At 35.8% G+C, this 22934-nt stretch overlaps 2 long non-coding RNA genes across 7 annotated transcripts in view; one reads left to right on the plus strand and one right to left on the minus strand.

Annotated features, from left to right (window-relative positions):
- Positions 1-20802, plus strand: part of LOC145687810 (uncharacterized) — a 40798-nt gene extending 19996 nt beyond the window's left edge. For 2 of the 3 annotated variants that reach the window (XR_014131774.1, XR_014131776.1), the window contains exon 3: positions 17469-18829. This is a non-coding gene — a long non-coding RNA (uncharacterized LOC145687810). Of the gene's footprint in view, positions 1-17468; positions 18830-20450 lie in introns of those variants that run through there. The other variant, XR_014131775.1, reaches the window with a different exon arrangement.
- Positions 5332-22934, minus strand: part of LOC145687811 (uncharacterized) — a 59251-nt gene continuing 41648 nt past the window's right edge. For 2 of the 4 annotated variants that reach the window (XR_014131777.1, XR_014131779.1), the window contains exon 5: positions 5334-5694. This is a non-coding gene — a long non-coding RNA (uncharacterized LOC145687811). Of the gene's footprint in view, positions 5695-18322; positions 18459-22934 lie in introns of all 4 variants that reach the window. The other 2 variants (XR_014131778.1, XR_014131780.1) reach the window with 2 other exon arrangements.

Here is a 22934-nt window from a genome sequence, read left to right on the forward strand (position 1 = left end):
CACTTAAAAAGTTTCCACTGTACTGCTTATTAATTCGAAAATGAGTCACTGCTGCATTATACCCTTTCGCCTGGAGCATTCAAATTACTTAATGTAGTTCACACTTGGCGAGCGCTTCGATAGCATTCGGTATGTTTTCCATAATAATTGAACCAAAGACTCTGTCTATAGGATGAGGAGGGGGCGATGTATATGGAACAGCATTGTCTTATCTCCATCTTATCTCCTCCCGTGACTCTCCTCCGGTGGCTTGTTGTTGTTGACTAAAAATAGAATCAGAAAAAACAAACTTGTAAAAAACTTGCTTTCCTTCCATCTTTCCTTCTATGGCGGTATGAAGAAGACAATTTCTTCGCAAGATGTGTTCCATCCAATTGGCCTTCCTACGAAGGATGCGGCCTAGAAGTGGCCTCCTCTTTCCTATCTGTTTTAAAACATCTTCGTTTATTGCTGTGTCTGTCCATTCTATCTTCTTCATCTTCCTCCAGCACCACATTTGGAAGCTCTCTAAATATTTCTTCTCCAACTTCCGTAATGTCCAAGTCTCTGAACCATACAGTCCAATGCTGCAGATATAGCACTTGGCCAACTTCTTCCTAAGTCCAATATTGAGCCTGCTAGTTAAGAGTAACTGAAATATGAATACTGAATAAATAATAAATAAATAATACTAAATTTTCAAAAATAAACCCGTACAATTAACTTATTTAATCTTTAAGATGCCGTAATAACTTATTCCATTGTTGTTCAATTTTAAGTCCTGAATTTCAGTTCATAACTTCTTCTATTCATAGCTTCTATTTCAATAAATCTTGCTTCTTTCCATTTTCTGAATAACTTTGTCTCCTCTTTGCCAGGAATTTCATTTTACTCCATTTAATTGAATGTCACGTATCTCTTACGTGCTCATAGACTGCATTTCTGTCCATCTCCTATCTAATATTGTCCTTATGTTGTTTTCTTCGCTCTTTTATTTTTATTCCAGTTTCTTCAATATAGCGCATATCACATGGATCCTATATGTATTACTCCTTTCTCCATCATTCTTTCCTCCTCTTCTTTCCCCCTCTTTCTTTGCTTCTCTTTTATTACCTGCAGTAACTTCTTGCTTATTTTTATTTACGTAGAAAAACCTTCAAACTTCTTCAGCATTCTTTTGGTGACTTCTTCTGTCTCTTCCCCTATACTTTCTATCTACCACCAAATATTACTCCTTTTTTCTCTTTCCACTCTTCCTTCTCTTTTATCTTGTCTTTCTACTTTCCTTTTGTGCCTCACTTTCCTTTTATCGTATCCATTTCTTTCTAATTGTTCCTGGAAGGCCTCTATTCCCTCCTCTGCTTTTCTTCCCTCGCTGTTCGCCTGCCTAATTCTTTTCTCCAAGTTACTAATGAAGTTTATTTTCGTCGAATGGTCCACATCACTCCTAATATGGCACTAGTTTCTCGACGCACAACATTTCTGCTAACATTCTAGTGTATCTTTCCTTCCTTCTTTCTTATCTTCATGTTTAAGAACATTAATGTCTCATCATTTTCCACTTCCAACTCCAGTTCTATGTTTTTCTCTCCTTCTACTTAAATTGCTGCATTCTGTTCTTTGTGGAAGTTATATATTATTCTTCGCTCGTAACACTTTATTCCTGATGCCGTGAGAATTTTTATTATTTTGTCTACATCCACATTACCAAATGCTTTCTCTAAGTCCACAATACCTACGCAATTTATTTTTCCAACTCTAATTCTTTTTTCAATTCATCCTCTTAATGAAAGTATTGCTTTCTGCTTTCAATCATTCTTTCTGAAACCAAATGTTTTTTTTTTTTTTTTTTTGCTATATACTTCTATATTGGAATCCAGTCTTCTTAGATTAAAAAAAATCATGCGGCAACAAACTTATGATTCTTGCATTTCATACCACCGGCTGCTTTCGTTATTACCACTATCTTGTTCTTCTGAATGTCTAGGGGAGGGGGTGACCTTTACCTTACTATAAATGTTGTTATTTACATTTTACAGCCTGCTTAAATATCATGTACCACACGTGCATGAATTCCGCTATAAGATACTTGGTGTTTTTGTTAATTCTCAATTTCTATACTAATACGACGTTTCATATCAGTTCTGAATCTTTGCAAACTTACTTCTTTACCGAACATTAAGATTTAATAATTTTAGCTTCTGTTACATAAACAAATCCATGTTATGTTAAGTAATTAAAGAAAATTTGGCAAGTACTAAGCAAGAAGGTAGAAATAACCCATACGATGTGGACTGATTCTTGGACCACATCTAAGTTCTCTCTCTTTCTCTCCACAAAACACTTGGGGCGGCGGTGGCTCAGTTGTAGAGCGTTCACCTCTGGTGCATGGGGTCCCTGGTTCGATCCCATCTCGTGCCAAGTGAACTTTGTGGTGGAAAAACACCGTGTGCGTGGGTTTTCTCGGGTTTCTCCCGTTTCCTCCCACTTTCTTCATTCCACTATTTCATTCATTTTTCATCATCACCGTCTCCTTAGGCTAGCCGGCATAACCATGGAACGTAAACCTGAAAGATTTCATTTCATCTACAAAATGCTTGTAGACAGGAGTGAAGGAAGAATTAGTTAAATTCCACTCCATATATTAAAGTTTCTGCACTTTCTTGTCTATTGTACATACAATATATATATCAAGCACTTGCCACAAAATAGTAAAAACATTATAATGTACTAAAAGGGTTCACTATTAGTACTTTCGCTAAATAAATCATCAGATAATGAGAGGAAAAAGTAGGAAGAAAAAATTAAAATAAAGAAATAGCTATCATGCGTGCAGGTCGGTACCATGTTCTTATGCAGAGTGAAGTGATAGTGTTACCAAGCTGAAAGTCGATCAAGTTTAATAGGGGAAGATAGTTAGTTTTGTCTCTCTCCACTAAATTTATTGACTTTTAGTCAGTCTCCACCCAAGATCTTTCTCGGGAGGGGCAGAAGGAGCAGAAACAAATTATAAGAGGGCTGTACTCAGACACTATTTTAATGCGGAGTACTGAGACACTATATATATCTCACACGCGGTGGAAGAGTGTTAAATCTCAAAAAATGGCAATTTTGAATTATCATCGCTCAAAAGACAATAGAGGGAAAAAAGCGAACTCTATCTTGTGGTATTTTCTCAGAAACGTAACTAAAAAAAATAACCCCTAGATGGCAGAAATACCAGTATTCCAGGGAGCAATTTTGATAGAGAAATAAATTTTTAAGTCATGTTCTCACATATATGAATTTTTGATTTGTAACAGTCTTCCACCGGGTGTGTGATATGTGTTTGTATATAAGAGTGACGTAAAATCGCAATTTCTCTTAGTTTGAAGTCGGTGGTGGCGCTTGGCCAACTCCTTGGTAAGTATGGAAAGTAAGCCTGGAAGAAACCAGGTTTTTGGACCGGTAACACTATCACTGGGCCTTCCATCCAGCCTGTTACGACATCTTCAGCTACCCTGGAACTTTCAGTTGGTTATTTAGAGAAGTATGTTTAAAAAGCAAGTAATCAATAAATTCTTACAGTCTATATTGGTGCAAGAAAAAAGTTGTAGGAAAGAATAGAGAACCCAATTTAAAATTTTAACATTCCCAGCGTAGTGTTCCTTCGAGAGAATACTATTTCTTTTTCGTTCATCTCCACTGTTATCGTGAAGGTTTATTTATTATGTACATGACAACGAGCTCTTGCTTTGCTGAAAGAGGAATGGATTTAGTCATCTCTGAAGAGTTCCGATGGAAATAAGTTTTCATTCGTTGTACTTATCTGGCTGCTCCGGTATACTCCACCTCACCCGAATGCTCCACCCGAGGCATACCTTATATTCACTTCATTGTATTACTTGTTCATTCTGTAATTGCTCTTAAAATTTCAGAAGCTATGAAAAGCACATTAATCTGCCATTTGTTCAATGTATTTCAAATAGTTTTGTTTCCAGATAGTTCCGTAAGGAAAATAGCATAGCCTTCATAATAATAACATTATGTACTAAAAACTATGAATGTAAGGTGAACTAAAGTTTGCGCCCCTAAAGAAAACAAAAAAAATTAACCCACCCTTCATTCCAACATAGTATCCATCTGGACGCTCCAAGACTATTCTTTAGTCGCTAACGCTCTCGCCTTTGGTGTGAGCTGTCTCGGGTTCGATTCCTGGTGGGAGCACTCGGTCAAAAAAGTGTAAAACGCTTTTTCAGGTCAGCCATTTTGAGTGAGGCTTTTCCTCATTCACACCAGCCAAATGCCTATGTGGTACCTAATATGTAGGTCCCAGGCCGCTTCCTTCCTTCCCCAATCCTTTCTTTCTTCCGTTTCCCCGGATAGTGTTCCCGCCGTGGGACGTCATCCCTTAAACGTGATGGTCTAAAATGGCCACATATGAAGACAGCCCATAAATCTAAATTCTAAATCCTAAGCCAAGACTGTTCTCTCTGATTTTTACTTCCGCCCATTTGACGAAATATTTAAAGAAAGACTTACAGTGCATTTTTTTTTTTTTTTTTTTACTATGTAGCTATATTTTTATTATTTTCTGGTGAGAAATTCACTTTTGTTTCATTACAATTCCCGGATTCCATTGTTTCAACCAATACTTATAAACCTCTTCACTTGGCAACATTGAAGCAACGCTATTCTTATGATGTTAATTCTCCACTGATTACAGCATGTTTTAGAATTAATTAAATATTCGACAGAATACATGATCTTCATATCATAGAAACCGACTTAGATTTTTTTTTTTTACTATTATTTTGTTTCGGAAGATCTATAAACCTTAAAACAGGTTAAGGGAGAAAGTTGTCCATTGAAAGACACTTATTCAAAAATACAGGGGGAAGACAGTGACTCAGTAGTACAATGCTCTCCTTTGGTGCATCGGGTCCCTGGTTCAATCCCTGGTCAAGTATGTTTGTGGTGGACAACATTGTGTCTGAGGGTTTATTCGGGTATTCTTGTTTCCTCCCACACTCTCATTCCAGTAATTCCCTCTTCCATCATCATTTACTTGCCTTAATCATCCATCTTCCTTAGCCTAAAGGATATAATCGTGGGACGTTAAACCAAAATATTTCATTTTCATCTTCAAAAGTACAGGAGGGGGGCAACGTTCTGTTTTTGTCTATTGTTGGCGAGTGTATGAATAGATAGACGACATTAATCATTCCCATTCATACCCACATTACAAGGTACTTGGTAGTCCAACCTACATGAACTTATTCAGACGGTGACGAGTAGAAAGCAAGAATCACAATCATGTTGCAAAATACAATAAATAAATAAACAGACAACAAACTAACAAATAAATAAAAATAACAATAACATAACAGCATAAGAATTTATTTTTTTACACTCCTGGATGTTCTAAAGCCATTAGGAAGGTGAATGTAACTTTGTAAATCTACAAGTAAGGGAGGCTTTTAATGCATATTCTCCTGTGTTACTACTTTCACGGGCCTCCCTCATCGAGTATCATTTCAATGGAGGTTATCCTCCTCTTAAATTCGGCTGCCCATTTCTTCAATGTGGTGTATGAAGGGGCACTATATTCTAAAGTAGCAACCATGTCGGCGTGGATCTGTTGCGGCTTTAAACCTTTCTATGAAGATATTCAATAACAGCTATCGCCTTCAATTTCTCCATTTGCTCACTCTTCTGTCTCTGGACCTGTAACAACTAAATCAAAGTCAACAATTATACCAAATTTGAAATGACATCATAGGAAGGTTCAGTAAATACACCTAAAAGTATCAAATATCTAGTTTGATTGTTTCTTGGTTGTGCTTAGAATTTATGTAACAACCCCCATAAAAGTAACATAACAGCATAAGAACTTATTTCATTACGCTCCTAGATGTTCAAAACTCATGAGGAAGGTGAATGTAACTTTGTAAATCTACAAGTAAGGGAGGCTTTTAGTGCTTTGCTACATAGATAGATGAGATAGCTCTTGAATAGTTGATAGTTTCGATTATTTACTTGAATTGATAGTCTTCGGCATCTGTAGCCATAGGTGGAACAAAGAAAAGAATTATGTCGTTGCAATTCGAAGCTAACTAAAATGTTAAAATTACAACAATTCCATCATATTACGCCTATGGCAAACTAAGATGAACATTCACTACATGAGATGTTCTTACACTGCAAAAATATTTTAACTATAAGTTATTTATAAAGTACAAACTAATAACTTACGTAGCTAATTGGTATGCTAATTAAAAGTAATATTTAATACACTTCTTTCCTTCCTTTAAACTATCATTTTTTGATGTTCTTCGAATTTTAGGTTACATGCCGAACAGAAAATTTTTTCCTCGGATTGCAACTTAGATACTTTAATTAACTAACTACATGGCCTATGGAAACGGGAGGTTCAATGTTGTGTTACCTAAAGCTTCCCACTGACTTCTGTCCTAAGCTAACTGGATCTAGTTTCTACTTTGTATTCCTATTTCTGTGAGATTCATCTTAATATTGTCCTGCTATTTACACCTAGGTCTTCCTAATGGATATTTTCCCATTACACTTCCAGTTAAAACTTTGAAAGCGTTCCTACTTTCTTCCATCCTGGTTACATGACCTGCCTACCTGAGTCTTCTAGATTTGATGACCTTAACAATGTTTGGTAAGCCGTATAAAATATGTAGTTCCTCGTTATGAAGTTTCCGCCGTTCCCCATTCCCGTTCCTCTTGCGTCCGAATATTCGTCTCAAGATCTTATTCTCAAATACTTTCAGTCTGCGTTCTTTCCTCAGAGTACGTGACCATGTTTCGAAACCATACAGAACAACAGCCATGATTATCGTTTTATATATTTTAAGCTTCAAATTCCTTGACAGAATTCGTAACGAGAAGAGATTTTGAACTGAATAATAACACGAATTCCCTGCTTTTAGTCGACACTTCATTTCTTCGAGAATATGGTTTTCGTCCGTTAATATTGGTCCTATACATTTGATAGTATCCACTTTATCAAAAGTATTACTTGATATTTTAACGTATCCATAATTTGCCGTATTACGATCCCGACATGGCAGCAATAAACAACTTTGTTTTCGTGCATTCATACACACATTCTCAGTCTGTAAAACTTCCATACCCTAAGCTATCTGCACAAAATATGTACGAAAGAATCACACTCATAATACTAATACGAGGGGTGTTACAAACGTTCTAACCCTACCTATGAACGGAGCTGCAGAAAGTTTATGAATTATATTGCTTTTCAACATAGTCTCCTGACCAATCAATACAGTTTGCCCATCGATGTTTAAGTACGTTAATGCTGCTGGTGAAAAATGATTTGTCGAAGGCGTGTAAAATTTCATTTACGGCATGCATGACGTTATCATCAGTGTCAAAATGAATACTTTCCAACTTGTTTTTGAGCTTTGGAAAGAGATGAAAGTCAGAAGGTGCCAAATTAGGTGAATAAGGTGGGTGGGGAACCAATGCCATTGGGAAGACTGACTTGTTGGTAGGGGCATTGTTTTGATGTAAGCATGTAGCCAGTCAAGAATCGCCAACGACCTAAACATACATCACTGAACAGTGTTAAAACATTTAGGAAAACCTGGCTATAAAAGAAGCTCGACATTTGGGTGCCACATATTTGACTCAAAAATATTTACTCGATCAATTTCTACCTGCAAATCTCTACTGAAACGTAACGAACTCGAGCCATTTCTAAAGCAGTGATCACCAGTGCTGAGAAATGGTTAACCTACTACAACAATCTGTAAAAGGAGTCGTGGTCAACTGAGCTCTACAGTCTGTGGCAAAGCCAACATTAAAATCCTGAGATGTTTCGCTGTCTTTGTTGAGATTGGAAGAGTATCGTGCATCATGAGCTTCTGCCGTTTGAGAGAACAATAGACTCGGACCAGTACTGTCGACGATTAGTGCAAGTGCATCCAACAATTCAAAAGAAACGGCCGAAACTAGTCAACAGAAACGGTGTTGTATACCACGCTGACAACGGCAGACCGCACACATATTTAATGATCTGTTAAAAATTTTGTGAACTTGGCTGAGATATTTTTATACATCCACCGTATAGCATGAACATAGTACCAGCAGACTATTATTTGTTTCGGTTTCTTCAGAAGTTTTGAATGGTGTTAAGTTAGTTTCAAAATAGGCCTATGGAAACCACGTGTAAACAATTTTTGATCAGAAAACGTACAAGTTCTATAGCGACCGGGTTATGGGGTTGCCTACCAAATGGAAGGTCAACGAACAAAATGGAGCAATGAAGATTTTTCAACACTGATTTGCAAAGGCTCAATACTATTAGACAATCTGATAAATGGATACGTGTGTGTTTGCATGTCGCAGCATAACTGGAATACCTGGATCAACATATACGAGCACATATACGAGTTGTGCAGATACGATCGTATAACTTACAGCCTTAAAAAATAAAATATAAAAAATGGGAATAAGACACTCCAAAGAGCGGAAGATGGGAAAAGGGGTGACATGTAAAAATAGTCGAGAAAAGCCAATTTTAGTGTCGGATTCATAGTTTTGTTTCTTTTATTAGGTTGCAGAGGTGAGCAGTGACACACTCGATATTATTTCAATCTAAGTACATCCCCAAGCAACATGGAGCTGGAAAGAGGTAAACATAAAGGGCCTTATGCAGAGTCGTTTTGAAGTGTGATTAGTGACATGCTAAAGAGTTCGACTAACATATGTTTCCTGCAGTAGTCAGGCTTTTAGTATGACACTAATCATATGTCAAAACGACTCTGCATAAGGCGGAAAATGTTTAAAAATGACCGAGATTAGTGTCTAATCCATAGTTTTTGGGGTCGGAAAAATGGTTGACCCTTTCGAAAATACTTTGGAAGTTGGTTACTACCTACTTCAGCCTTTTTTTTATCACTTAGATTAAAGAAATTATTTCTTAGGGAGTAGAATGTTTCAAAATTTATGCCAAAGTGATATTCTAAAGAGGTAGGATTTGAGGATTTTTATCATTACATGTTCACTGGGGGCACAGCGGTTGTGGCAGAGATCATACTTTTGGTGCGTAGCGTCCATGATTCGATCCCCGGCCAAGTAACTTTATGGTGGACAATATCGTGCTCGTGGATATTCTCGGGGTACTCCCACATTCTCATTCCACCAATTCTTCCATCATCATTCACTTATCTTAATCATCGTCTCCCTTATCTTAAAGGGTAAAATCATTGGACGCTAAAAGAAATATTTCATTTCATTTTTTGGGTTAACTTTAGAGTTTCCCCTGCGTTTTTTATAAAAATTAGGGAAATTTACACAAGAAATGGGGTAGGAAATGATGATTTGGAGTTCTCATGTGATGTTTAGGTGTGAAAGTTTGGCAGTAAAGTTATGTTTAATACGAGAAAAGATATGTAGAAGTGGGTACTATTTGCAAGACGTGGAAGGTTTCGATGACTGAACAGTATGGTAGTCGTATATGATGGGGAATCAATGCGTTGAATATGATATTTCCGCATTGAGTTTTACAGAATTATATAAGAATAATGAAGAAAATCTATTATTTTTTTTATGAGAACTATGGATTATTGAATTTAAGTGATAATTGAAGCTTATATGAGAACCTGTTCCAGTCACTGTTCTAGTCTAACTAAAGACTTACCAGGTAACCTAACCGAACCTAAACTAACCAAACCTAACTTAAACTACCCAAATCTAACTTAAACTAACCTAGCCTAACCTAACAATTTTTAATGTTTTAACTGCATTTTTGTAGGTTGGAAACTGGAGGGGCAACTCTAAACTTTTTTTTTTTTTAACACGTACATTGAAATGCATATCCTAAGCGACAAGGGAATTCAAATACTTTCCATAGATCTATTTTCCATGTGAGAAGAACGGGTTGAGTTGATTTTAGTTTAGCGTCCCTTTCAGCAGCGAGGCTATATGAGACGTGGACCTACTGATTAACGTGGAATCCGAACCACATGAGCTCCCGCCGGGAATCGAACCCGGGTCTCCCACGCCAAAGGCGCGTACGCTAACCGCTTAGCCACGAAGGAGCTCGTGAGAAGAACGGGTGCCAGAGCGAGTGTAAGAACGAGCTAACATATACAATGTTTTCGGTAAAATCGTCTTCTAATGCTATAAAATTCTATTGGTGATTTTTCGCTTATATTAGGTATACATAGATTTTTCATTTATGTTAGGCGATTTCTTTCATACATCAGTGACAATAGTGGGAGTCCGAAGGTGTGGGGGTCAGGAGAGTACCAACAGTTAGGGCGCCAGAAGCAGAGTCGTGAATTTCACTTGTGGCTTAGGATATCAATGTGAAGTGTATGTACGATATTGAAGTCGGTATACATGATCCAGGGCTTCTTTTAGCAAGAATCGTAAAGCAGTAATCTTTATATCTTTGTTTTTCAACCTTATTGCTTTAATTAGAGGTACCTGGCCAGCATATATATGATCAATGTGAATTGATGGGTTATGCTTAGCAGAAGGGGTTAAAAGCACGTAAAAAACACCAAATTTGCAGAAATGAATTATGCAAGTACTTAGACCTAGCATAACGTAACCAAATCTAACGTAACTTAACCTAAACTAACGTGAAGTGTCCAAAACTAACCTAATATTAGTAGAAATAAGCGAAATTCTACATTTTTGAAAAATTATGCTGGACCCCTACACGAACATAATGTGACATAAACTATCCAAACTTAAACTAACATAATGTGAACAGAAATTACCTAAATTGTATCATTTTTTAGAAATAACTGCTGGACTCCTTCTGCTAAACAGAAGCGAATTGATCTTTTACAGTGATAATAGATGGAACTCTTAAAATTTAAAACTTTGGTTCCCATATTGTTCAGCTGCACTAATTCTTTTTCCTGTAATATTTATACTTTAATATATATTTTTGGTACAGATATGGGCACGCTTTTTTGAAATTTTACGGGGGGAGTCAATAATCTCTTTACACCTTATACATTATGCGCTTCTCAAAGTGTTTTAAAATATGTTCACTCTAAATAATGCTCTTTTCGATACCATAAGCTTCTTGTTATATGTCTGACTTCAATTTAATTTGCTATGAAATTCCTATTTTAAACTTGCATTGGTCGTTAATAGCGTCCGCAGCAGTTCCCTCGGCGCCCTAACCCTCAAGGCTACTCGCCTCCAGTTGTATCATGAAACATAACATTGTGTGAGCATACCTAAGAAAAAGTGGGAAGTCGCTAATCAACTGTTACCTTTGAAGTTATTAGTTGCTGAATTTGCGGATAACACGATACGTACAGGAATTATTACCTGTATGTCCTGCCCTTCTTAATCTGCACGTAGGGCACGCGAAATGACACGATTTTGGATACGCTGATAGCATACATGCTCTGAAGCCGTTAGTGGAGAAAAAAATATATTCTTAGTCAACATGTGGCTGCCACCACATTCTAAATGCGTCATATTTCTATACTTTGTAATTGTGCTCATTTATTTTTTTACACCTAGTAAATATTTTTGCATTTGTTTTTCTTGTTTCGAGCAGGACACGCGATTCTCCTTTCTTTTGTGTTATTGTTTCATGTTCCGTCACGTTGTGGCGCTGCAACAGTATGGATAATTAGGTTAATTTTTCGAATAGGCACTAGATGTCCTACCATTACATACTACAGGCTTAGATAATTATATAGTTTAATTCGTAATTTAGGACCCAATCACCTAATAACTTTTAAAAAATGATAGCAGAAGTATACTGTACTTTTCGCATAGTCCTTTACTAAATCAGCTTGAAATGTATTGCTTTCACGCCATTTTCAAACACTAAATCCATACAACAGTAACGCTTCACCCTTTATTCTGATCTTTCTATAAGACATTATTATGGAAGTCTTCTGTATTTATAAGATAATATTAAGTTTTAAATTTTATATTTTCCTCTTCTCAATACATTTTACAACCAATAATATTTCCACAAAATTACAAATTAGAAAACCATAGGCGTATGTATTTACGACAAGTTAGTTCGTAGATATATCAGACAAAATGAGTACTTTGTCGCGGTGAGCCCCAGGTGAATGAATTCGCTCGCCCCTGTCGGGAGCATTGTTTGGACAAAAAGGGGGCATTAATGGATTCAAAAGTCGCTCACCTTTTTGCTGTTACATCCGCTAAATGTTTTTCTTTCATTTTAAACTTATTCCCGCAAAAACCACCACCAAATTTATTTTTTACAGCCAGTTAAAATGCACACTCGTTCTGAAGCGTCACATGTGTCTGTCATCGGTTCGAACCCATCCCAAGTCTTGTTTTATTTATTTATTTTATTTTTTTTTTTTTTTTTGTTGGCCGTTCTTAAATACTGTGTCAGGACGACACAAGTAATTTTGTTAAATACTATTATAATAATAATAATGATATATATATATATATATATATATTTATATGCATGTTTAGTCAGTATTTGGTCATAAGTCGATTTGCACTTAACAAGTGGAGTAGGCAAGGGTGGACTTCGGAGTTTAACCCTTTTAAATTTTATTGTATATTTTTATACGATAGAGTAGTAACTTCATTATTCGATTTAAAAGAGTACCAATAAAGTTTTTTTTTACTTCGCTGTTTTTTTTTTTTTTTTTTTTTTTTTTTTAACTTTGGAGGCATTGTAGAACAAGTTATGTATGGATTCACGCCTTCCTACCTCGAGACATAGGATGTGATGACGTCATAACTTTAAATTATTTGTTATGCCCACTTTTATTATTTTTAGCGGGCTTACTTTTGCACCTAGAAGACTGAAATTTTGCATACACATTCAGTCTACCCCTTAGTATTTTTCGGATTTTTTCACATCTCTACGTTAAAACAAGGGGATCCAGAGGGACGAAAAAGGAAAAGAGGGAAATTTTTAACAAAATATTTTTTTCGCGATTTTCCCGCCTAAAATACATGATACAGACAACTCAATGCTACCGTTTGAAAGTGTGTTCTATTCTGAAGGGAATGATGTACGGATCTTGATCTTAGAATAAATAATAATGTCTCAGGGAAAAATTACCTGAGATCCTGTTTTATACGGGAGTCTGAGATATTGTGGGAATATTATTTTTGGCGGGCTTACTTTTGCACCTAGAAGATTGAAATTTTGCACACGCATTCAGTTTACTTCTTAGTACTTTTCAGACTTATTTCAGATCTCTGCGTTAAAACAGGGGGTCCAGAGGGGCAAAAAGCAAAAGAGAGGAATATATTTCTTTTTACCTAAAAACCCTTTCTTTCGCAATTTTCCCGCCTTAGATACATGATTGAGACATGTGTATGGTACCGTTTGAAAGAGTGTTCTATTTTGAAGAAAATACGGTACAAACCATGACCCCAGGATAAATAGGGATGTCTCAGGAAATTTTTATATTACATCATGGTCTTTTGGAGTAATATGGGGCATTGTAGGATTCGTTGGTAATTTTTACCCCGCTCTTACTATTCAAGACAGGAGTTTGCAATTTTGTACACACATTTAGTACACCACTTAGAATTTTTCAGTTGATTTTGAAATATGTGCGTTAACACAGGACGTCAAGAGGGGCTCATTGTTTTTTTCTTTCAGAAAAGTGAAGATTTCTCTCAAAATTTCCTGCCTCAGGGACATGATAGGGAAATGTAAATGGTACCGTTTGGAAGGATGTTCTATTTTAAAGAAAATGAGGTAGAAACCATGATCTTAGGATAAATAGGGGTGGATGATGCTGCAGCTGCTTCACTGAAAGTCTATAATTTACCTAAAGAAACACACACACCCCACAATTTAATAGGGTTAATCCCCATTGAGCAAAATACTATGGAAAAATAAACAATACACACTTTCTTCACTTTTACGATTTTAGTTATTTCACTCGAAGGTATACGAGAATTGCAACAAATTCAATGTGGCGAGTACACGAGGAAGTATAATATATCGAAGAACTGGATTCTGAAGAGCAACTTTTAAGGTGTTATGATATTCCAGTCAGTTTCATATCTTGCTAACAAGTTTATCGAGTCAGAAAGAAACCAAATATATGGTGTAGGTTTCAAACATTTTTCAGAATTATGCCGCCTGTTACCAGGCAAGAAACGGAAATTTATAATATTATGTTTGCTACTATAGCATTAGAGACCAAAAAAAGTGATCTAATTTTATTATATTAAGAAAATATATCCATTACTGCCCAGGATTGATATTATCAGAAAACAAAGGTTTCAGTACCAAATTGTGTTATAAATGTCAACATCTGTAACGCAAGAGCGTTGACAATCAGAGGAATACGATGCCTGCATATTGGCTGCAATAAATTTCAGTTTTGTGGTAGACAACATGATTAAATTACAAACACTCTAATTTACAAACACCAAAACAAGGATTACACATTTTGTTACTAAGCAATAATATATGGAAACAAAATATAAATTCCAGAATAGCTCAGGCAAAAAACAGAAAAAAAAAAAATGGAAGAAAAGCAGAAACTTCTAACGGAAACATCGACATAATTTTTTTCTAAACATTAACATCCCATGATTATGCTCTTTCGGCTATTACCGCTTTGAAGCTATGACTTTTTTTTTTTTTTTAAGGAAAATTATAGACTTTCAGTCAAGCAGCTACAGCATCATCCCTATTTATCCTAGAATCATGATTCGTACCTCATTCTCTTCAGAATAGAACATCATTTCAAAAGGTACTATTTATATTTCCCTTTCATGTCTCTGAGGTGGGAAAGTTTGAGGGATTTTTTAAAATTTTGAGTCCCTCTGGATCCCTCTCTCTACGTTAACGCACAGATCTCAACATCAACTGAAAAATACTAAGGGAAGCACTAAATGTGTGTGCAAAATTCCAAGCTTCTATCTTGAATAGTAAGGGGGAGAAAAATATTTACCAATGAGCTTAGAATATCCCCATCATGCCCCAGATGATCTCGATGTAATTTTAAAATTTCCTGAGACATTTCTGTTTATCCTAGAATCATTGGTTGTACAGAATTCTCTTTAGAATAAAACATAGTTTCAAACAGTATCATTCACATATCTCCATCACGTATCTGAGGCGGTAAAATTACGAAAAAAAATAGATTTCTTCTTAAAAATATCTTTTATCTTTTTGTCCTCTGAAACCTCCTGTTTTAGCGCAGAAATCTGAAACAAATGTGAAAAATACTAAGACGTACATTTCAATCTTCTAGGTGCAAAAGTAAGCCCGCCAAAAATAATATCCCTACAATATCCCAGATTCCTGTATAAAACAGGATCTCAGGTAAAAAATTCCTGAGACATTTCCATGTATTCTTTGATCATTTTTCGTACGTCATTCTTTTCAGAATGGAACAGGTTTTCAAGCGGTACCATTCAGATGTCTTCATCATGTATCTGAGACAGGAAAATCGCGGTTAAAGGGATTTTTTGTTTTAAAAATATCCCTTCTTTGTACCTTTTTGCCCCTCTGCTCCCTGTTTTAACACAGAGATCTCAAAAAAATTAAAAAATACTAAAGGCTAGATTGAATGTATGCGCAAAATTTAAATCTTCTAGGTGCAAAAGTAAGCCTGCCAAATAATAATAATAATAATAATAATAATAATAATAATAATAATAATAATAATAATAATAATAATAATAATAACCAAATTATTTTTAAAAGTTATTACGTCATCACGCAGAAAGGCGTGGAAGCCTACGTAACGTGTCGTACGTCTCCAGGCTTGAAAAACAGAAAAAAACATAATAAAAAGCTTTATTATTACTTTTTAAATCGAATAATGAATATTCTACCCTATCACCTAAAAATAGGTGAACAGTTAGAAAGGGTTAATGGAAAGGAATGACTGTGAAATTAAATTTTTTGTATTCTCTCACCGGGAATTGAACTCGAGACCACATTCGATATAGAATTGAAGAAAATGATGATGAAAGCATACGTATGGAGTGTGACGTTGTATGAATGTGAGGCATGGACTCTAGAAGAGGAAAAATGATGAATGGGAGTCCCTGAAATGTGGTGCTAAAGAAGAATGATGAAAATTAGATTGCTGGATAACGTGTCAAATGAAAGAGTATTGGAAATGATAGGAGAAAAAAATATCATATTGAAAAAAAAATATCGAAAACAAGAAAAAGTTTAATTGGATATATTATGAAGCATTCAGGAGTCACGTTATTAGTTATGAAGGAGTAGCAAACCAAGTGGAAGGACACGGACCAAATCTTACAAGATTTAGAGGAGGAAGTACAGGTAGGATTGCCAGACGTTCCACTTTTCAATGAAAGAAATAAATGTCCCGAAAAAAGCTTTCAGGACATCTGTTTGGCCCGGTTTCCGTTTTCCAGACTGAAAAAATTCAACCCGCAAGTACAGTATGTCTAACATACGAGTATAAACGGAAGGTTTTTAAGTTCCATTTGAAATCCGGCCCACTTTAACGACGACAGAACTGAGTTGTCCATTCCCTTATCTGATAAAAGTTTCAGTAATTTTCAGATTAATATTCCATAACAACTTAGCACAAGATATTAAACGCATAAAAGTATGTTTTGTTTAATTTTGATACTGGATTTTTTTTTTCTGCCAATCTTTTGGAGAGCCTAAGTAAGTCTTTAAAGAGATTTTCTTTTTGTTTCTCGATCTGAATTTAGCGTAAATGTATTTTTTCTTGCTAAATGCTAAATTTGTATTTCTTTCAGTATAGTGTTTCTCACCTAGGTGATGACGCAATTAAGGAGAAAGTATTTCTTCAATCATAAATTGGAGCAGAGTGTGACGTAATTGGTGCAATATTTAGAACCTGTTAAACACAACAAATTGGCTAGGCCAAGCAGCTATCTCTTCTCACATTACTTTTTCACATTCTTTGTGGCTTCATTTGTGTTAACTGTGTATAGAATGAACTGGAAAATTCTGAGTAATAACCGGGAAAAGACGGACAATTAATTGATTCTGACCAAATAAAAAGGAACCCTGACCTTATATATAGTCAGAGATTGGTGACTCGGCTTTTTGTTTACAAAATCTGGCAACCCTAAGTACAGGGAAACAGTGGCGTATTTATGGGGGGCTCACCCGGCTTGGGCTCCCCCTTCATTGAGTGCAAAGGTTTCTTTAATGTACTTGCATCGATAAGAGAAAAACTCATGAAATTGTCACCTAACGTCTCTTGTCGAAATGTAGAACAAAAGGCAGCATATCTCCAACAGAATGACCCATCCCTCTTCAGCTCCATCTCCCACCACCACACACACCAACAAACACTTTTAACAAGCAAATATGTTATTGGACAGAACGCTTTAAAACCCCACTCCGTTAACACAAAATAGGCCTATGTTGTATTCAGTTTTGCCCCAAAAATTTCAGCCCCCGATTAAAAATTTCTGGATACTAATTGTAATGCCGTTTTAAGTCTCAGTCAGAGTAGAATACTAAATTTATTTTCAATATATTTTTTTTCTAGATATGGTGCGAGATCCTCAGCAGATACCCCAGTTTCTTGATTAGAGCGATATTGAAGGTGGAAACAGCGATGAAGATCATATCTCGATTGATCAGAGTTCTGACATACCAAGGAGCAACTACATGGCCAAATCAAACTCGAAAAAAGTTTGGGTATAGAAGGAATGGCTGTAAAAGAATTTGCTAAATCGCTTAGCAAAGGTACTAAGATATATTTTGATAGATATTTCCCGAGTATTAATCTTCTTGATTACTTTCGTGACAACGGTATATTAGGTACTGGAACATGTATAAGTGCGAATCTGTCTATTCGTTCCTAACTGCAAACTGAGGCAAGTTTGAATAAAACAGGGCGAGGTTCCTTCGATGAACTTGTGAGAGAAGATGAAGTTATTGCAGTTACTAAATGGATGGATAACCGACCCGTTATTCTGGCTTCAACATGCCATGGGTCTGAACCACTTGCGTATACCCTATTGTAAGAAAACACAAGGAGTACATTCAAGTACATCGCCCATATGCTGTGATTAAATACAATATCAATATGATTGGAGTGGACCTAAATAACTGGCTTGTTGCTTTGTATAGAATAAATACCAGAACAAGAAATGGCCAGTAGAGTTTTCTTTCCCTTCATAGATTTAGCATTAGCAAACGCTTGGCTGTCATACGTGGAAGAGAAAAGGCATTTTGGGGTTTCGAAGAAAGCAATCGTCGACTTTTTGGAATTCGGGTTTTATGTGGCGGAGTATTTGCTCTGTGTTTAGCAAAGGAAAAATCGTAACGAAATTGGACCTGATAACACAGCACAACTAGAACAACCAGAACAAAAGAGACAACACTCAACTTCATTACCTGCCCTTGATGTTAGTATTATTGGTGCAGAACATCTTCCTGTTGTTGCTGCAGGACGAAAAACCTTTCAACGTTGCAGGAAACCAGGGTGTTCCAAATTAAGCTGAGTTAAGTGCAGAAAATGTGATGTATTCCTCTGTGTGCAAGAACATTTTTTTTTTTTTAAATTTCACGAAAAATAAATGTGTAAAGTGTTACCTTGTTATTGGTTAATATACAGTATGTAATAGATAAAAGAAAATTATATACGAAAATACAGAAGTAATGTAAATCTTACATGAGGAACGCATTATACTACTCACTATATTTACAAGAAAATATACACTTCCAGAATTTTACTCAAAGAACAAAAATCTGTCAAGTAACAAAATAAATATTTTTGTAACTGTACGTACTAGAAAATAAATTTTAATGTGAACATGTATATACATTGTGATTTATATATGAAAAACCTTTATGCTAATCACAATATTTGGGTAAAATGTACATTCATAGAATACTACTCAAATAAAAGTGCTTAGTGGAAAGAAAAGTATATTTCTCAACACAATACCCCATTCCCTTATGACATACGTGTGTATACTATGTTCAAATGCTCAGCAGACTGAACATGATGTCACAGGTCCTCAGGGCCACGAGGTGTGAAACCTAAAGCATTTTTTTTTTTTTTTTTGTTAAAAAGACTATAAATGATTTTCTCAGCACAACCATTCTAGTTTAGTTTATCAAACATTAGCTCGGGACTAAGGAGGTTAAATTACCACCTTTGATCAAAAAGGAAATATCCATTTTTCAGGGAAAAAAAAAAAAAAACTGTTTCTTACCAACAGCCTCAAAATTTCTGGAAATTGTAAACATTAGTGTGGAAGTACCAATAAATCATTAGATCTGTGTAAGACGCTGGAACTCTGAAACAATTATGAAGTAATAATAGAATGCCCATCAAAAAGCCCCGAGTCATATGCCCATGATCTTTGAGCATATTCAGAGCGTACGCGCTTTTGGCGTGGGAGACCCGAGTTCGATTCCCGGCGGGAGCTCATGTGGTTCGGATTCCACGTTAATCAATAGGTCCACGTCTCATATAGCCTCGCTGCTGAACGGGACGTTAAACTCAACATTAACTTAAGTTTGAGCATATTCTGATCAAGGTTAGTTTCTCCAAATGTTATAATATTTTAACAATTATTTAGATTCTCACATCAATTTTAGCCAGATCAAATTAAAAAAAATGTGGAGGTTTGTAAACTGAGTTCCTTCTGGAAAACCATACCAAAAAGTCCAGGGGGTATTGGGTTGGGAAACCTATGAGAGTATTATATTTGTCACAACGATAAATGAGACAGGAAACATCTAACCAGATGCATGCTGTAGTGGAAGGAAGTGGAACGATTCTCAATTCCTATGTCAAACGGAAACTACAGTTAGAAATTATTCTTCCAGCACTAACACGTAATTATCTTCCAACAGTTCCACTACTTTTATCTCATCTTATTTTTCAATCAATGAAATTAAGTAAAATCTTTAGTTCCACATCCCACGCTTATTCCTTGTTAGTTAAATGAGGCTGGCCATAAACGAAAGTTAATGCGTATGGAAGAATTGATGGACAGAATGGGAAATCGTAAAAGTCGAAGTGGTGTCGGGGAAGGAGTAAAAATTTCGCACTGGAATGTTTCAACATAGACAGTTTTACATATTTGAACATGTTAACAACTTACTGTTGCACTTACTATGTAACCAGTAATTCACCCATTTATCACATATGAATAAATGTAATTAATTTTGAAACTTCTGATAATAATGTCACTATATTCACCTCCCAGTAAATTGTTAGTGGGGGGAATTTTCTTCCAAAAATATTACGTGCAGGTTTAGTTCCCACTACGAGGATTTCGTACCCTATTGATGGGATAAAATATGGGGAAAAAGGAAATATCGAGTAAACTCAGACAAAAGATTGTCCACCACAAACTTACATGGTCTGAGACTTAACCAAAAACCACTCAGAGTAGAGGTGGGCTTTCTACAATGAACCACTCTGTTTCCCTTATGTTTCAATCAAGTTTTTCCTTTGTTGTATGATCTTACCTAAAGACTAACAACAATTGTCCTACTCTTCCTGCAGGTTAAGGTAGTTTGTCAAACATGTGACATGGAGCATGCACGAGAGCTTAAGAAGATCATGTGTGGACTACTTTGGTGAATTTCCTAGCCCGTTTCTTGCAAATGATTACTAAAACACAAATTTTATTTTGATAGTTACATAAAATTATAAACAGTATTACACCCGAATAAAAATATGAGTGATTACCCAGTAGAGGGATATATTAAGAAGATATTTTATGATGTGCCGTAAGACGGGGTAACTTAGCACAAAATATGAAAAGAGTTTCACATTCCTCTGTCAGTAAAACCATGAACTGTAAAGAGAAAGTTTCAACTGCCACCGTAAGATACAATATCTCATTGTATTTTGGCTATAATGTTGGCGGTTAACATTAGTTCTAATTACCCGGAGAGTTTGTTGTTGTAGATGTATGGAAAGCAGTCACTGTAAAGGCCGACAAAGTTTGAAAGATATCACCTACAAGAATTTCCGTCCAAGGTAAGTCAGTTTCGTAGAATACTACTATGTATAATGGGACTTTGAAGCAATAGTTGAAATTGTAGCGTGAAACGTTTTTAAAGTCATAGAAAAAATAAAACTGGGAGAAGGCGGTTTCAGCCTCTAATCGGGGTTACTTTGCACCGGTCCAAAGTAATCCCTTAGATAGGAAATAATTACTGCTGGTACCTCATGCCTTCTAATTTTAGGTAATTTAGGTAGATGCCGGAATAGATTTCTTGTTGGAAAATAAATTACGAACAATGGCGGATCCAGAAAAATAGTTTGAGAAAGCTTCACTCAGAAAGGCTTTGTTTTCTTAGAAATCACTAGACTTAGATGGGAATGACGGGGGGGGGGGAGGGCTTGAAGCTTATACGCATAAGAATTACTAACATTAGATTTTTTTTAAAAAAAATAAATCTTGCAATTTAGGTGGTCTTCAGCCTGAAAGTCCCAAACCCCGTAAATCTTCCACTAGTTAGTGTTGGGATGATATTCTAGGACATAAAGAGCAATACTAGGACATATAGTACAAACTTACGTTATTTTTATTTATTTATTTATTTATGTTGTTTTATTTCTATAACCTCCTTTTAATATGGTGTGTGTATCAGTGCTGTGTGTGTTAGTAATAAACACGTATGAGAAACAGTGTGATAAATGCATAAGAAATCGTGGAAGAAACAAGAAACTACAAAACAATTAATACAAAATGAGATGTTGTTGTTTTTATACTGTCTTGTTTCTTTCTTTTTCTTTTTTTTTTTTCAGGGTGGTGAATGGGCTGCATTAGGAAGAAATGCCTACATTTTATAATGAAAATGAAATTCAAATTAAGAAATTAAGAACAAGGATGAAATCAGAAAGCTGCATCCCAATTCTTTATATTATGTATTAATCACATTTTTTCTGTATTAAAAAAGGATAAATGAAGAAAGAAAGAAAAAAAAGAGAGGTAAAATAGGACGATTTTGAATATTAGGTGCCATGCTGAAAAGAAATGTGCCTCACCTCAACCTGCTGAGGTTTGACAGCCCAATAGGCAGGGAGATAATAAACGAAATATCAAAAGAATAAAAGAGATAATAAATGCAAGAGACAATTGCGTCTGCTATGAAGAACTCTGAAAGTAATCGGCCAAGGCAAGGGAAAATGGAGGCTGTAAAAAATCTCCTGTAGTCTGCCTTCGGTTTTAGCTATAAAACCGTATCATCTGCATACCTGATCTTGTTAATGATCTGCCCTCCAATCTTAAAATCTCCAATTCCCATTAATGCTTCCTTCATTAAACGTTCACTGTAAATGTTGAATAATTAGGGCGACATACTATACCCTTGTCTGACTCCTTTTACAATCTCCACACTATTGGTTTCTCCTTCATTCATTCGCAACTTCACTCGTTGTCCTATGTACAGGTTTTGAATGAGTCGTCGATCTCTCCAGTTGACTCCAATATCTTTAAGTATTTTCAGAAGTTTCGTCCAACTGATCCAGTCGAAAACTTTTCGCCAGTCGATGAAACACAAGCATAGCCCTTCCTTTACATCAAGAACTCGTTCTACATAGAAGCTTACAATGTCTACTGAATCTAAGAGGCGGGGGGTTTCTGCCTATATGTAAGCTTCGCCAGCAAACCCCACCCCAAAGTGGAAGGTCAATTGACATTCCAAACTTGTATGCAGAAATCGACGAATTTTCAAATAATAAAAATTCCATTATTATATATTTCTATCTATCTATATCTATCTATCTATCTATCTATCTATCTATATATATATATATATATATATATATATATATATATTACGTGTCTATAAATAAGCTGCACAATAGTTACTGCTTGCTTACCTAATCGTGAAGTACCGACTTGGATTGGTCGTGGTGGAACGGTTTCGTGGCCTCCTCGTTCGCCTGATTTGATTTTATGCATTTCTCTATCTGGGGTTGCATTAAAGAAGATGTGTTTGTCCCCCTCTTCCTAGCAAGTCGACGAGTTGCGGA

Source organism: Thermobia domestica, chromosome 6 (assembly GCF_964235325.1).
Source record: "Thermobia domestica chromosome 6, izTheDome1.hap1.1, whole genome shotgun sequence".
NCBI classification, from domain to species: domain Eukaryota; kingdom Metazoa; phylum Arthropoda; class Insecta; order Zygentoma; family Lepismatidae; genus Thermobia; species Thermobia domestica.